General features: G+C 40.2%; 1 protein-coding gene across 1 annotated transcript in view; it reads right to left on the minus strand.

Annotated features, from left to right (window-relative positions):
* IRAK4 (interleukin 1 receptor associated kinase 4) overlaps positions 1–15,289 on the minus strand; it is a 547,272-nt gene that overhangs the window by 107,880 nt on the left and 424,103 nt on the right. The gene's annotated exons all lie outside the window — the stretch shown is intronic.

A 15,289-nucleotide genomic window follows, 5' to 3' on the forward strand; every position in this document is an offset into this window, starting at 1 on the left:
GGTGGGGTTTTGGGCTGAACATCTACATCTCTGATGAAGGATTTCAAAATGTCTCCAAAGGAGGTATCAGGTGGAGATCTAGGGGACCCCTCCCCTTCATCAAAGTAGTTGTCTGTCATGAGAGATTCTTCTGGGGAATCTAGGCATCTCCTTTTGCACTTTTGCACCTTTTCTTCAGAGAGGTCTTCTCGGTGGGATGTTCTGGTGAGGTGTCAGAAGAAACGTGGGCTTCCACAAGTGGAAGAGACTGAAGACCCTGAGGGGCCGGCTGCCCTGGTGGCAAATGTTAAGTCTCTGACGCAGAGTCCAGAAGGGAAAGATCCACTATGGTAGAAGCAAGGAACTTCCTCGAAATGGAGAGGACCCTCTCCACCAAATCAAAAGCTGAGGGACTCCTGGAGTCCTAAGGAAGTCTCCCCTGCCCTGAAGGATCAGAAGCAGACCATCCCCAGTCTCCAGTAGCCCTCTTCTCTGAGGGAAGAGTCAGCGCCAAGCTGTCAAATGCTGATGCGAAGAGACAGCTTTGACAACTTCGGAGTCAAAGTCACCCCCCTCGGACTCGACGTCGAGGCTTTGGCTCTGAGATGCACTAGGCCCCAGTGCAGTCAGCATCAAGCAAGTCAGGGAAGCAGTCAGGCTGGAAGTTGAAACAAGTCTCAGCCCCTGGGATTGACAGATCCAGGAGCTCAGAAGCAGCAGGCCAGATTGGTGAAGCAGAGACCATCTTGCAGGGGGATGCTCTGCTTGCAGATCCTGTAGGGGACAGAGGTGGAATGACCCCCATCTGGATCTGTGTACAGAGAAATTTCCTCATCAATCTGTCCATCTCATTGTCTGGCAAGCTTTGAGAGGACCTGATGGAAGAGGAGACAGAGGAAGGCCTGGAATGAGATCTGGGAGAGACATCCTGAAGGGATGTATTCGGCACTGATGGCTCTGGCCCTGAAGAGACAAATGGGGCACAGGGCGGAGGGGTAGGTGCTGAAGTCAGAGTCGAAGGGCTCTGCTCTGATGTTCTCGGGGCCTTTTTGGGAGACTCCAAAATAACTGAAGAGGCGGGATCTGGGAACCATTTCTTAGGTTCCCTGGCCTCCTTTGACTTCTTAGAGGGGGTTTGAGCCCCTGAGGCAGAAGGGTTAGCTGCGGAGGGAGGTGGAATAAGCTCTTTCAAAACTAACTTATTCCTTCTATCTGCAAGAGCCGGAGGGAAGAAGACCTTGCAGGCAGGGTACACCACTTCAAGGTGTGCAGGCCCTAGACAGTAAAAACACTCCATCAGAGATGGGGATCTTGTGCCCACAGAAAGTGCATTTCTTACACCCTACAGGTCTACTGGATTTCTCTCACATAATGGAAGGAAGGAAGAAGATGAAGGGTGCAACGGAAAGAAAATGCTGCAAAACATAGAAAAAACTAAGCTAAAGAGGGTTTTTTTGCTGAAGGGAAGGATAGGAAGTAAAAAAAAAAAAAATAGACCAAAAAGCCAACTTGCGTATCACAAAAAAAACTTAGATATGTACAACCATGGAGGAGCTCAAAATGGACCCATGATGAGTTGCTGATGCATGGCAAATGAGATCTGAGGTATCTGGGGGTGTGAAGCATTATGGGTATGGTAGGAAAAGCTCCAGTTCAGAAGCTTTAGCTTGCTAATGGCTAAGTCAGTTCCAAAGATGAAACAGTAACTCACAGGTTGATGAAGACTGAACAAACACCAGATCAACGGTATAAAGGCTTAACCTGCCAAACATTATTGGGTGCATGTATGACAAAAGCTGGAATTAGACATTTAAAAAAGCTGCCATATGTATGAGGTGGGAATAATGACTTCTTACTATAATGGCGACACTTTCCATATTATCTTGGAATGTGAATGATCTTGCATGTATAGACAAAAAGAAAATAATAACTATATTAAGAAATGCAGAATGCAAATATCAGTGCTATAGGAGACACATTTAGGAAGAAGTGAGCATGTGAATTTGATAAAGAAGGGATTTCAGGATGGGTATTCTGCAGAATTCCTGAGACAAAGGAAAACAAGAGTACTTATATTAATGGCTAGATGAGGTCCAGTAGTGATAGAAGAGAAAAAAAAAAGATAATGGCAGATTTATAGTAGTAAGGGACTACTGGAAAGGGAGGAGGACTACACTGGCATGTATGTATATTCAGTCTAAAACTGATATTTTTGCAGGTGAAATGTTGGGGAGAAAATTAGCTTTTAGTATGGAACATTACTTATGGGTAAGAGACTGGAATTTGATTTGCAACAATGAGGAAGTACCCAGGGGGCCTAGAAGGGAAAATAACAAAACAGGGTAGATTTCCAAAGAAATTAATGAAAATATGTGGTATGAACGACAATGAATTCAGCAGAAGGAACTAGGTTAGACTTCATAAAAATTATATTTCACAGGAACATGTTCATTTAATTTAGAACTTTGATACATGTCCAATAACTATTCAGATCGTGCAGTAATAGTTACTAAAATAAAAATGCAGAGTAATGAAGTAAAACTGAGACACTGGGGTTCCCCATCAACCTGTTAAAAAGAGAGGAATTTAAGGACTGGATATTGGAAATTATCTGGGAGGTATTAGGGAAGATAGAAAGTAGTTCAGAAGTTATAGCTAGTGAGTGGGATAAAATGAAGGTGGAGTTTAAAAATAGGTTAGAAATGAAAGAAAAAAGATCTGTTTAAGAAGTAATAAGTACTATTTAGAGTGGCTGACAAAGGTTAAAGTATTACATAATAATGGAAATCTCACAGAACAAGAGGAGGCGCAATTGCAGACTGCTAAAGAGAAAATAAGGGAGTACCTGGATAATATGCATGCATTTAGAAAGACTTCTGTTAAGCAACTGTTTTCATAATAACTCCAGAGCACAAAAACGTTTGGCAAAATTATTTAAGCAAAAGGAAGTAGAAAGGGTTACTGCCAAACTTAGAGAGCCTATTACAAGAAAAATAACCAGAGATCCTGTAGCGGTATTAGAGATATTTTGGAAATTAAGAAAATCTCTATAAAGCAAAGAAGTGGGAAATCAAGAAAAAGCATAAATGAAAATATTTATGGATGACTTAAATGTGCCAAGGTTAGAGATAGATGAGGCTCAACAACTAACAGTTACGACAGGAGATGAGATAAACATGGTGATGTACAACCAATCTACAGAAAAGTCTCCAGGAATAGATATTTTTGTATAAGTTAGGAGGGAAGAAAGTGATAAAGATCTGGGAGGTTTTGTTTAACATTACTGTAAAAGGTGGGGAGGCACTAAAGTCCTGGAAAAAAGCTGTGGTGGCTGTAATACTTAAAGTTAGTAAAGATCCATCTGATCTAGCTTCATATAGGCCCATTTCAATTTTAAACCATAATTATAAAGTGTTTATGCTTATAATGGCTAAAAGAATGGCAAAGGTGATGCCAAAGTTGATCAATATGGATCTATGTGGTCTTGTGGAGAGGAGGCAAACATTTGACAACATTAACAAAACAATGATGATCCAGAGGAAAGCAAAATTTAAGAAAATATTGCTGTTATTGGTGGGTCTTAATGTAGAGAAAGCATTTGATAGAATAATCTGGGATTTTATCAGTAGGGCAATGGAAGCATTCCTATTTCTTGATACAATAATAAGGTTAATCAGAAAGATATATGAGAGATCAGAGGCAAAAATCCAAGTGGGAAGATTCCTCTCTGATAGTCTGTATCCAAACAGAGGAACCAGGCAGGGGTGTTCTCTTTTCCCTTTGTTATTTGCATTACATATAGAACCACTGGCAAAGAAAATAAGGGACTCAGAAATTCAAGGGTATAATTGGTATGGTGTTCAAGAAAAGTTCACTTTATTCACATATGATATAATTCTTTACCTGATGGAACCACAAAAGAACATCTCAGTGTTGTGGAATATTACGAGACATTTCTGGATTTTTCAGGATATAAAATTAATGAAGATAAATCAAGGGCTGTAGCTACAAAGTATGTACCAACACACAAACTGATTCAGCAATACCCATATTTATTGGAATGTGATAAAATAAAACATTTAGGAGTATAGATTAAAAAGGATTTGTTTATGGCAGCTAATGATGTGTGGGAAGAGACTAATACAATAACTGAGAAACTGGAAGTTCTTGCCTCTGGATATGCATAGCAAGATAAAAGCAATAAAAATATTTTAGTCCCTTTAGTTTTATACACACTCCAGACATACTTTTAACAGCCACAGGAGAAGTTGGGGACAGCAATTAATAAATACTTGAAGGATTTTATTTGGTATGGGAAGAGGGCAAGAGTCAAGTGGGATAAGTTGATGGTCCCAACAGAACAAGGAGGTTTAGGATTACCTGACTTGAAGGGATATTTTAGAGGTAGACAGTTAAGGCTGTTATACACAACATAAGCAGAAAGCTACAATTCAAAGTGGAAAAAGATGATGATGAAGTAGTGGGGATAATTAAAGAATGGGACTTTGGATGCAGACCCTTAAGGAGACCAACAACAGCCATAGAGAATATTATAAATGTAAAGTAGATGAAAGTATACCAAGAACTAAGCCAACACAAGAATGGAGAAAGGAGATTTTGCTGATAAGGATGACTGCAATTAGGGCTGCAGAAAACAGACAAAAGGATTTGAAATTTACTGGAGGAAGCTGGCAAAGCAACCAAGGTATTGTGAACAAATAATTAGAGAAGAAAAGGTAATAGAAAGGGAAGAGGCCAAGAAGACATTTGGATTGCAGGCTACTGACTGCTTTCCCTAACAGGGATTGAAATCAGAGGATAGAGGAAGGGAAAGGAATAGGGGAACCCTAAATGAAAGACCTGCACTGGTTGCGTTTTTAAATTAATCTAGAATGGAAGCTACTGTTAAAAAAGGGATAATTAGAATGACATATAAAACACTGCACCATATCTATAGGATTCAGTTAGAAGAGGTTAGAAAATATTGGGAAGAGAGATAAGATATGCAATTCACAAATAAACAATGGGAAAGCATATGTATGCAACAAAGCCTAGAAGATTTAGGATTTCTGCCTAGAAGGTTTGCATGGATGCTTTTATACTCTAAGCAGACTCCAAAGAATTTTTCCTCAGGTACATGGCAAATGTTGGAAGTGTGATGGGGGAGAAAGAGGTAACTGGGAACATATGTTGTGGGAGTTTAATGATTTGGCAGACTTCAAAAATTCCTTACAGAGTACTCTGTCGGTAACACTGGGCAAGCAAATGACAGTAAATAAGGAAATTAGTTTTTGAGCTAGGATACAGGATCTGAATTGCCTATACATAGTAAGGCTTTATTACATTTAATTCTGTTGGCTGCCAAAAAAGCAATTACTAGAAATCGGAAATCAAAATCTAAGCCAACTATACCTGAAGTAGTGAATACTGTAACAGAGATAGAACAGAAGATGGGATTTTTAGAAAAGGGGGGGGAGTAAATTACATAGAAAAAAAGGAAATTGTGGGGACAATGCATGCAGAAAAATGTTTTGGAGGAGGAATGTGGTTTAAGAGAAGGCAGGAGTTGAATAATTTAAGTAACGTTGCCCAGATTATAACAGCTATATAACAATGTATATGATGTATAATGTTTGTAAATGTGAACTTGATAACATGGTTGGATTTAATTTATATAAATGCAGTTTGCCCATGTCACAAGTGATAAATCAATAAAAGTGTTTAAAACACTTTGGTAAGTGTTGCAAAAAAATGCGTAGTAATCCCCTTTGGAAAAAACAGAGTAACCGCAAACTACAACATAGGAGGTAATCCCCTGAAATCTGAAGAAGAAATAAGGGATCTAGGGACCCAAGTAGATAGTCAGCTTTCCTTTGATAACCATGTTGCCAAAGTAGTTAGAAAATTCTTCTATGTGACCCATCTGATCACGAAAGGGTTCGCATCAAGATCTAAGGATGTAATGGTGCCCCTCTACTCTTCCCTTATCAGACCCATTATTGAGTACAATGCACCAATTGGAATGTACCTGGCTAGACATCTCCAGCAGCTGGAGAGACCACAAAGGTACCTAACCAAGAGGATTAGTGGCCTCAAACAGTTGCCCTATGCAGCACGATTGACAAAGTTAAGACTGTTCTCTGTTGCATACCGCTTTCTCAGAGGCGATCTCTGTCTAACGTACAGAGCCATGTCCAACCCAGAATTGCTGAACATGCTCCATCTTAGCAAAACCAAATCTACTCGAGCTACACGCTCTAGGGATATAAACCTCAACACAACAATGAATAGAACATGCTGAAGGGATATATTCCCTTCGCAGAGACTTCCCTTACTATGGAACAGGGTCCCGATCTACATAAGACAGGCCCCTCACTATCACTCTTCAAGAGGAACCTTGATGAGTGGATGGGTAACAGAAAGTTCACACCGGGGATCACACCAACAGCACTACTAGATAGGGGCCAAGGGTACTAGCTGCTAGTACAAGGGTCTAGGGAACTACGAAAGGGGCAGTGAATACCGCACAAAGTGGCTGGGCTAATACATGCCTTCGGGCAGATAGCCCAGTACCAACCTATGAACCTATAAGTGCTCACTGTGCTCTCCTTCAGCTCGCCTCCTGTTTTGACCAACATACCATGTCAACTTAACATCTTCACAGCTAGTATCATAAACACCATGTTACTTGTATAAGTAAGAATGTATGCAAATTTCAAACATTTCCCAATTTTTCTTGTACACCTTTATTTGCAAACACTAGAGGAGTGGTTTCCAGCTCTGAAATTGTAATTTTATTAGCCTTTTTGGGCTGATTTCTATCCCTTTCAACTTTCTGGCTTACAAACGCATGTGTTTGCGCATTTTTCGCATTGTGCAGTGCCGCGGGGCTACAGTTAAACTATTCCAGGTGCCAGAAAGTCTGCTCTTCAAATTTTCCCTTAGAACTAGCTGGTTTCTTAGTAGTAGCACTAAATCTGAACCCCTGTGACTAGCACTTGCTCTAGAATCTGCTGGAAAGCACTAGGAAGCCTTAAACTGATACAAGCACTCAACTCTCCTTGTTAATAAGGGAAAACAGCTCTTGTACTTTACAAAAAAAGCACCTAAACAGGCATGTCCAAGGGTCAGCTTCCGGTGATTTTTCCTGTCCACCTGGTAAAACTGGGCATACTGGGGCAATGCAGCAACTACCTCATGTACACAGACAACCCTCTCCTCCTACCACCCAACACTACAACCTGTGAGAGATGCACTTACATAGCCAAACTGAAAACAAAGCTTTCTCCAGCCAAGATTGTGCTAGACAGTCAAGAGGAGAAGGTCAATACCTGCACAACACCTCAAGCAACACACAACCCTACAACACCCACACCATCAACACCCACACATAGCAACACTAAACCCATATATGCGGAGGCCCTTAACATTAACCTGCCCAAGCAACAAGGGCCTCCGAAGCTGAAATGCAAACAAACACCAGTCACAACCAAAGTGACACACAGCTCACAACACCAGAGTGCCACCCAACAACAGCCTCTAAGGCAAGACAACGTACCCAACACATTAGTCATAGGTGACTCTTTAGTCAGGCACACTGATGTCGCACTCTCCAGGCTGAACAAGGAGAAAATTACAGTCAGCTGCCTGTCGGGTGCCAGGATCCGCCACATAATGCATGCACTCAAGTCACTCCACAAGTACAAATATGACTCTGTCATTGTCCATGTTGGAATGAATGACTTGAGATGTACTTCCCTGGACTACATGAAAAGAGACATGGAAGAGCTCTCGGATCATGTGGCCCAGGCAGGTATGACCCTAGCCCTAAGTAACATCCTGCCTTCGCCCAGAATGATACCACAGTATAAGGGCAAAATCATTGACTTCAACAATTGGCTAAGCTTCTGGTGTCATTCAAAGAGGATCCAGTATCTGTCTGCCTGGGACGACATGATCGACAAACCAAGATGATTTGCCAGAGATGGTCTGCACCGGTCTCCCCTGGGATTTAGGTTACTGGCTAAAGCTCTTGCCACCCCTATAGTGCCTTTTTTAAGCAAGGTTCAAAGGACAAAACCACCACTGTAACAGATACAAGCAAGCAAAATCTGAAGATAATGCTACTCAATGTTAGAAGTCTAAACCTCAAAATGCACTCTCTCACGGCACTCCTAAAAATGGAGAACATCGATATCTGTGCAGTAACTGAGACCTGGTTCAAGGCTCCAGAGAGCACCCCTGCAATACCAGGCTACAACTCTTACCACACTTTTCGGCACCAAACTAAGACCGGAACACTAAAGGTGGAGGAGTGTCCATGTTCACCAAGGATATTCACACCTCCAGGCTAGTTGCTCAACACAATGCATCTGAAATTCTCCAGGTGCAACTAACACTAGGTAAGACTGCAATCAAAACTGTAGCTTGCAACAGATCCCCCACCATGCCCCAAGATTCTCGCTACACCTTTATAAACATACTGGAAAATATTAAGATACAACCAAACACCCTAATACTGGGTGATTTCATCTACCCTGCCATTAACTGGGAAAACTACTCGGGTACCACCACCTTTTCCCAACAGTTCATGGAATTCATAAATTCCAATGCCCTGGATCATCTAATCCATTGTCCCACCAGAGGCTCCAATATCCTAAACTTGGTCATTACCAGCATGGGAGACAGATGCTCCACACCAGTGGTCACCCCCTCATTGGTCAGGTCTGACCATAAGCAAATCACCCTTGACATCCATAACCCACCCCCGCTCCCCAGTAAGGAAACCTCTGTAAAAAACTTCTCCAAAGCCAACTTCATGCTACTCAAGTCAGAAGTGACAAACTTCACGACACCCATGCAGACAGGAGCTGAAAGTTCGACTGCTGAATCCTACACTAAGGCACTGTACGAGCACATCCACTAGTGCATGAATCGTGCCATCTCAAATAGAACCAAGATGCTCTCCTCCAAAAAAAGGAAGCCAATCTAGTGATCCCCTGCCATAAACAAACTATACAATAGAAGGAAGAAACTGTTGCAGAAAAGAGGAAAATCCCAGGATGCAAAAAACTCCCTTACCAGCCTCAGTAAGAAGTTGAGATCCCTCATAAAATCCTCCAAACCTAGTTATGAAAATAAAATTGCCAAAGATTCCAAAGACGACCACAAGGCATTCTATAGTTATAAAAAAATAAAACAAAGCCAGCAGATAAAGGCAAGCTGTATAATTTCATTAGCTTGTCTTAAAGCATAATAAACAGACCAGTTTCGGCTCAATAAATTCTCAGCCTTCTTCAGTGTTTAAAATAAAGTGAAAACAGTAGTCCCTATTATAGCGAACATACAAATTGATGTTGAAACATGATTGGTTCCTTACAAATGTTCATTCATACCCGGTGCAAATAGTGCCCCTAGCTTAATTATCCATTTATTTTCTTTTGAATCCAAAAGGCTATGCCATCTGGCTTTATTAGCCCTGTTTCCCATGATTTTGTCAATAACTGTAAATCTGAATGTACCATTATGATGTTCAATGGTATGTTTGTATAGTGCATTACTGGGTTTTTTATTTCTTATCCCACTAAACGTTTCTGAAATACAGATCCTAAGGGGTCTGGACATCTGTCCAACATAAAAGGCATGGCAATTACAGGTAACTGAATAAATGAGCCTATCTGTCCCACAATTCGCAAAGAACTGAATCTGAAAGACATTGCCTGTATTACTGCTGGAAAACTCCATAGTTTTTTTCATAGCTTTACAATGGGTACAGTGGCCACAAGGTACACAATCCGTAAGTAAGTCCCCAACCATAGTTCGTTGTCCAGAAGCCCCTGTAGTTTGGTTGATGTGTTTATAGTGGCTCAACTGGGACCCAATGTTCCTCCCCCTGCGAAATGAGAACAAACACTTGTCACCCAAAATGGTGGAAAATAGTCATCTGCTCTTAAAATGTTCCAATGTCTCTGGACAATATTAAGTAAAGTTTCCGTGTTCCTACCATAAGTACTGACCAGACGGATCACAGATTGTTGGTTGGTCCCTTGTTCTTTGTATTGTAATGTGGTCCCTTGTTCTTTGTATTGTAATGTATCTGACCTATCTAATGAAGAAACCAAATTACTAGCACTCAGGACATGACCCATTTGGTACCCTCTATCCCTAAATCTATCGATAAGATCATCCCCATACTGTACCTAACTATCAGGCTTGGAACAAATACGTTTCATTCTAAGAAATTTGGACTTAGGTATGTTTTCTGTAGATGTGAGGTGGATGAAAGCTGGAGGCATGGAGAAGGGAATTATATTGGGGGTATTTCCTATATACCTGTGTATCTAGGGTGTGATATGCATTCCTAGTAATCAATACATCCAAAAAAATGATCCTACAGGAACGATAGCTAACAGTGAATTGAATACCCCATTTGTTTTCGTTAAGATAACCTACGAATTCCTTCAGATAACTCTCATCCGATCTCCATACCATCCAGCAATCATCCAAAAACCTCTTCCAAATGTCAATTTCATTTATGTAGATGTTGTGGGAATTGTCATAAATAATGAACTCCTCGACATAAGCCATGGATAAATCTGCATAAATGGGGGTGAAAGAAGCCCCCATGGCTGTCCCCTTAGTTTGCCAAAAGCATTGGTCACAGTAAAAAAAGACATTCTTAGTTAGTATGTGTTCAACTAGCCCGATAATTAAAGTATTTATACCTAGAGGGTAAAGATCTGACTTGTTCAACCAGTATACTAGGGCATCCAAGCCCGCCCAATGTGGTATGTTTGTATATAATGCTGACACATCTAGGGTACAGAGTAGCCAGCTAGGTTCCAATTGTGTATCAGCTATAATCTGGAGAAACTCAGTGGTGTCATGAAATCTGGAATGTAGCCACTTGAGTAAGGGTTGTAACTTCAAAGTTAAATATTGTGGTAGGGGTTCGGTGATAGAGCCCCTGCCTGAGACAATAGGTCTACCAGGTGGGTGATGAAGATCTTTATGTATCTTGGGGAGGAAGTAAATATATTGAATTGCTGGATCTGGGACCATTAGTTGTTGTAAATCAAAATCCGAGATGATACCCTCCTCCCTAGCTAAGGCCAGAAATTGGTCTATTTCCTTCTTGAATTTTTGAGTAGGATCAAGGGGCATCTTCATATAGTATCGTCCATCACCCAATTGTCTCATAGCCCCCTTATTATACTGTTCCCAGTTCATGACCACCACTGCTCCCCCCTTATCTGCTAATAGTATAACCAAGTCCTTATGGTCCACCAGTTCTTGTAAAGCTGTTTGTTCAGTCTTTGAGAGATTATTCACTTTACATATATAGTCCCTAGAGCTATAATGCAGATCTTTCAAAACTGCAGTCTGGAACATAAATACAATGGAATGCATCGGGGGGATAAACTTAGATTTATGATACCTGAACCTGTCTTCACTTGTCTGATTATCAGAATCCTTGTAAAATATTCTTAAATTCAATAATCTACAAAAGGCTGTTAACATCCTGAGCTAGCCGATCTTCCGGAACAAAAAAAAAAAAAAACAGGAATAAAATTCCATCCCTTATTAAGCATTTTTATTTTTACATCAGATAGTATTACATTAGAAATATTCAAGACATTATTTTGAGTTGCTATTTCCGAGTCATTAGTTCCAATAAGATATCCATATTTCCTATTTCTGTTGTGTTTCCTACCCCCCCTAACGTGCTTTTGTCTAAAGGGGTCAATTTTTTTAGATACTGGTGAGTCCCCTGGGTGCTGTGTATCGAGATCAGTTACAGATGATGACTCATCCCCTGAGGTCTCATAGTTAGAACTGGAATTTGGTGTTCTTTTCAAGATTGACCTGGGTCTCTTTCGTTTGCCTGCTTTTCTGGTAGGCTCATTGAACCTGCCTTGTTTATTATTACTGGAGAATTGAATCCCCTTCTCATAATCTGCCAGGTCCCTTTGAAATTCCTAATCTTTTTGGCCTTTAAATATTGTTGTAGACTGTCCAAATCCTTACTTAATTTCTTGAGACAAGCTTGAAAAGCTGGTAAACCCTCAAATTTTTGGTGCTTTCACATAACACAGTTATTTCTACCACGTCGGATTCAATGACCCTATCATAATATTCTAATAATACTTTAACAAAACCCATGGATGCCTGTTGTTGTGCTACCACCCATTGTTCTGTGAGTTCACCATCAATTCTAGCCACCAAGGGTTGGAGGCGAACTCTCAAACCCTGAGGGGCCATATTTTTGGCTGAATATGCCTTAAAAAAGTTTGGCGTGCCAAACGTTAGTTCTTAAGGATCTCATATATTTGGTTAGACTTTGAAAATGAACCTCACAGGTAGCTTCTGGTGTAGTGGTGAGAGGGCCCTGAGCTGTGTGGGCATCTGAGCCCAAACCAAAAATACCCAAATCGTCTTCATCGGCAGACAAGCCCTTGAAGATTTTTGTTAGTTCCATATTTGTTTGCAAATAGTATAGAAAATATTATATATATATATAAATATAAAACGTGAAATCTGTGCCTTCCGGTGTGGTCTAGCCTGAAAAAAACCTATAGAGGAGGAAAACACAGTACTGGACCAAAAGCAGTTTGTCCTAGTTGTAGCCCAATTGAGAATGGTCCCAAACTAAATTCCACAAGGTACATCAATGGCAAAAAAGGCCTTATATTGACAATATAAACTAATAAAGCCAGTCCAAAAAATGACAGATAATAATGTGAAACATTGGGACCATAACAGCCCTTGCGCACTTGCACCCAGCACTGTTATTAGAAACCACATATAGTGAGCAATGCTACATCCCTTTCTCACCAAAATCCATAGTCAGAAAAGAACCAAAGTATAGACATATGGTTGTATAATTGTTAGTCCTTTGAATGGACCACCCTTCGTAAATAAAGGGACAATAGTAGCCCTTGCCCCTCCTTCCCACTCACGATTCCACAAATCAAAAAATGACCAATATGTCCGGAGCAATGCAACGTCCCTTTGGTTTAAAACAATGGTTCCTGGTATGTTAATACAAAGAGTCCAGTTGGGATGATGTCAGTAAATCAATCAGACTCCCCTCTAAGATCAAACTGCTTGGTGCCCAAACGATATTGATTCAGGTCCTGAAATGACCACTCAAGAGTGCCCAGATCACATAAAAATGAAATGAAAAAACACTAAGTGCAAACACAAACCAACTCAATCTCTACTTTTGAAAAATAAACCCCCTTATATGGAAATTGAAATTCAGGGTACTCCCTAAGACATGACGCCTAATACCCAGGCGAAAATCCCCTAACTTATACAGGCATCCATAGTCCTATGTAAACTCCAAATGTACATGAATGGACACTAGGAATAAATGTACATTTAAATAGCAATGGACGATGAGCATAAGTGATCCATATACAGTAAATAAACGTTCACCATAAATGTAATGATAAGCCACAAATGTCCAAAAGATTTTTGGTAATATCGGAAGGACCCAGTAAATCCCCTTATAAATACTAAATCCTTCTGAAGTCAACACAATTAGATGCAAAACATATGTGTCTCAAAAAGCAAAAAATTTGGTCCAAAAGCATCAGCTCACAATCCCTCTTTATATGTAATCGAACCCCCAGTTGATGATCCTACTGGTTATAACAAAAACGTTTATGAAACATATACATGCCAGCTGCCCATTATAAGTCATTTAAACATGGTGCTATAGTTCTTAATATATAGAAAGCCTTTTGTGTAGTAGACCAAGCCTCACACTATAATTCAGCTGATGATTTCAGAAACATTTTTCAAAAAATACACAAACATGTTATTAGCATATAATCATGCCCTTGTAGTTCGCTTACATAAGCATAATGCAATGTCCCAATAACAGATATTCAGTGAGTCTCATATAAAGAAGGAACCCTTAAGATCTTTTTGAACGTAAAGAATGTCCCTCAGTAATTCGTAGTACAAGGCCTGCTTAAGCACGAGTGCTTCAGAGTATTCTTGTGTGTAAAATATGCCTTAGCTGTAACCCAATACACATCTAATCCAATGGAAACCCTTACAGATATACACTCACTTGCTTGTCAGTTAAACCCAGTTGGACATCGGCCCACACAATATATGTTAAAGATGACACAAAAGTTTCAAAACACACCAATTAATCAAATCATGACCCATAGAGACCTCAAAAAGTCACATAATCAAGTCCGATAAATGCGGCCGTTATAAAGTAATGCGTAGGCCGTTATATCCCACACTGTGAGTCCCAAGTAACTGAGCGTACTTCCCTCAATGTCCCTTAATAATTCCTGTAACAAGACTTGCTTGAAAATAGGTGCTCCGAGTTGTCGTATGTCTGAAATCTGCCTGGGTAGTAAAACAAAAACACATAGTCCAATGGAAACACTCGCTTGTTAATTAAACAACATTGAGCAGCGACCCTCCCAATGTTTGTTACTAAATAACACCAAAGTTAGAAAGCACACAAAATTATGTATAAATCCAATCTTGACCCATGCGAATCACATATATAGTCCGATTAACTCAGCCGTTACAAGATAATGCGTCGGCCGTTGTTCCCCACACAGAGTCCAGAATGAACATATGTATTTCATCAAAATGTAGATAATATAAAAAAGCTCAAATGTTGGTTCACAAACAAATAAATCACCCATACTCAGTGAATTTCGGAAAATCCATCAAAGTAAAGTAGTTAGTGAAACCTGAGTCCCAGTATCAGCTACACAGCTTGAAATGATGATTCCACCAAAACGCCAACCTGGTCTTGCGCTATGAATAACCCCGCAGATCAGCTCTCCAAGAAAAAAATGTTCACCAATCATAACACGTATCTGGAGTCCATATAAATGCTACAGAAAAGATATTTAAGTATCAACGAATTTCACCATGGGGTAGAATGGATAAATGAATGCAATGTAGGAGCTCAATAAATCACATCCGCAGTGATCTTGATGCACAGCACACCCAAGCCAACAGCAGGAATACGAACAAGAGAGATACAAACTATGTGGATGTCCTGCCCGTACGGCAACTGCACAGCTCAAAACAAAATGCAAAAAATAAAACAAAGCCAGCAGATAAAGGCAAGCTGTATAATTTTATTAGCTTGTCTTAAAGCATAATAAACAGACTGTTTCGGCTCAATAAAGTCTCAGCCTTCTTCAGTGTTTAAAATAAAGTGAAAACAGTAGTCCCTATTATAGCGAATATACAAACTGATGTTGAAACATGATTGGTTCCTTACAAATGTTCATTCATACCAGCTGCAAACAGTGCCCCTAGC

Source organism: Protopterus annectens, chromosome 11.part0, assembly GCF_019279795.1.
Source record: "Protopterus annectens isolate FY-2018-M chromosome 11.part0, PAN1.0, whole genome shotgun sequence".
Lineage (NCBI taxonomy): Eukaryota > Metazoa > Chordata > Ceratodontiformes > Protopteridae > Protopterus > Protopterus annectens.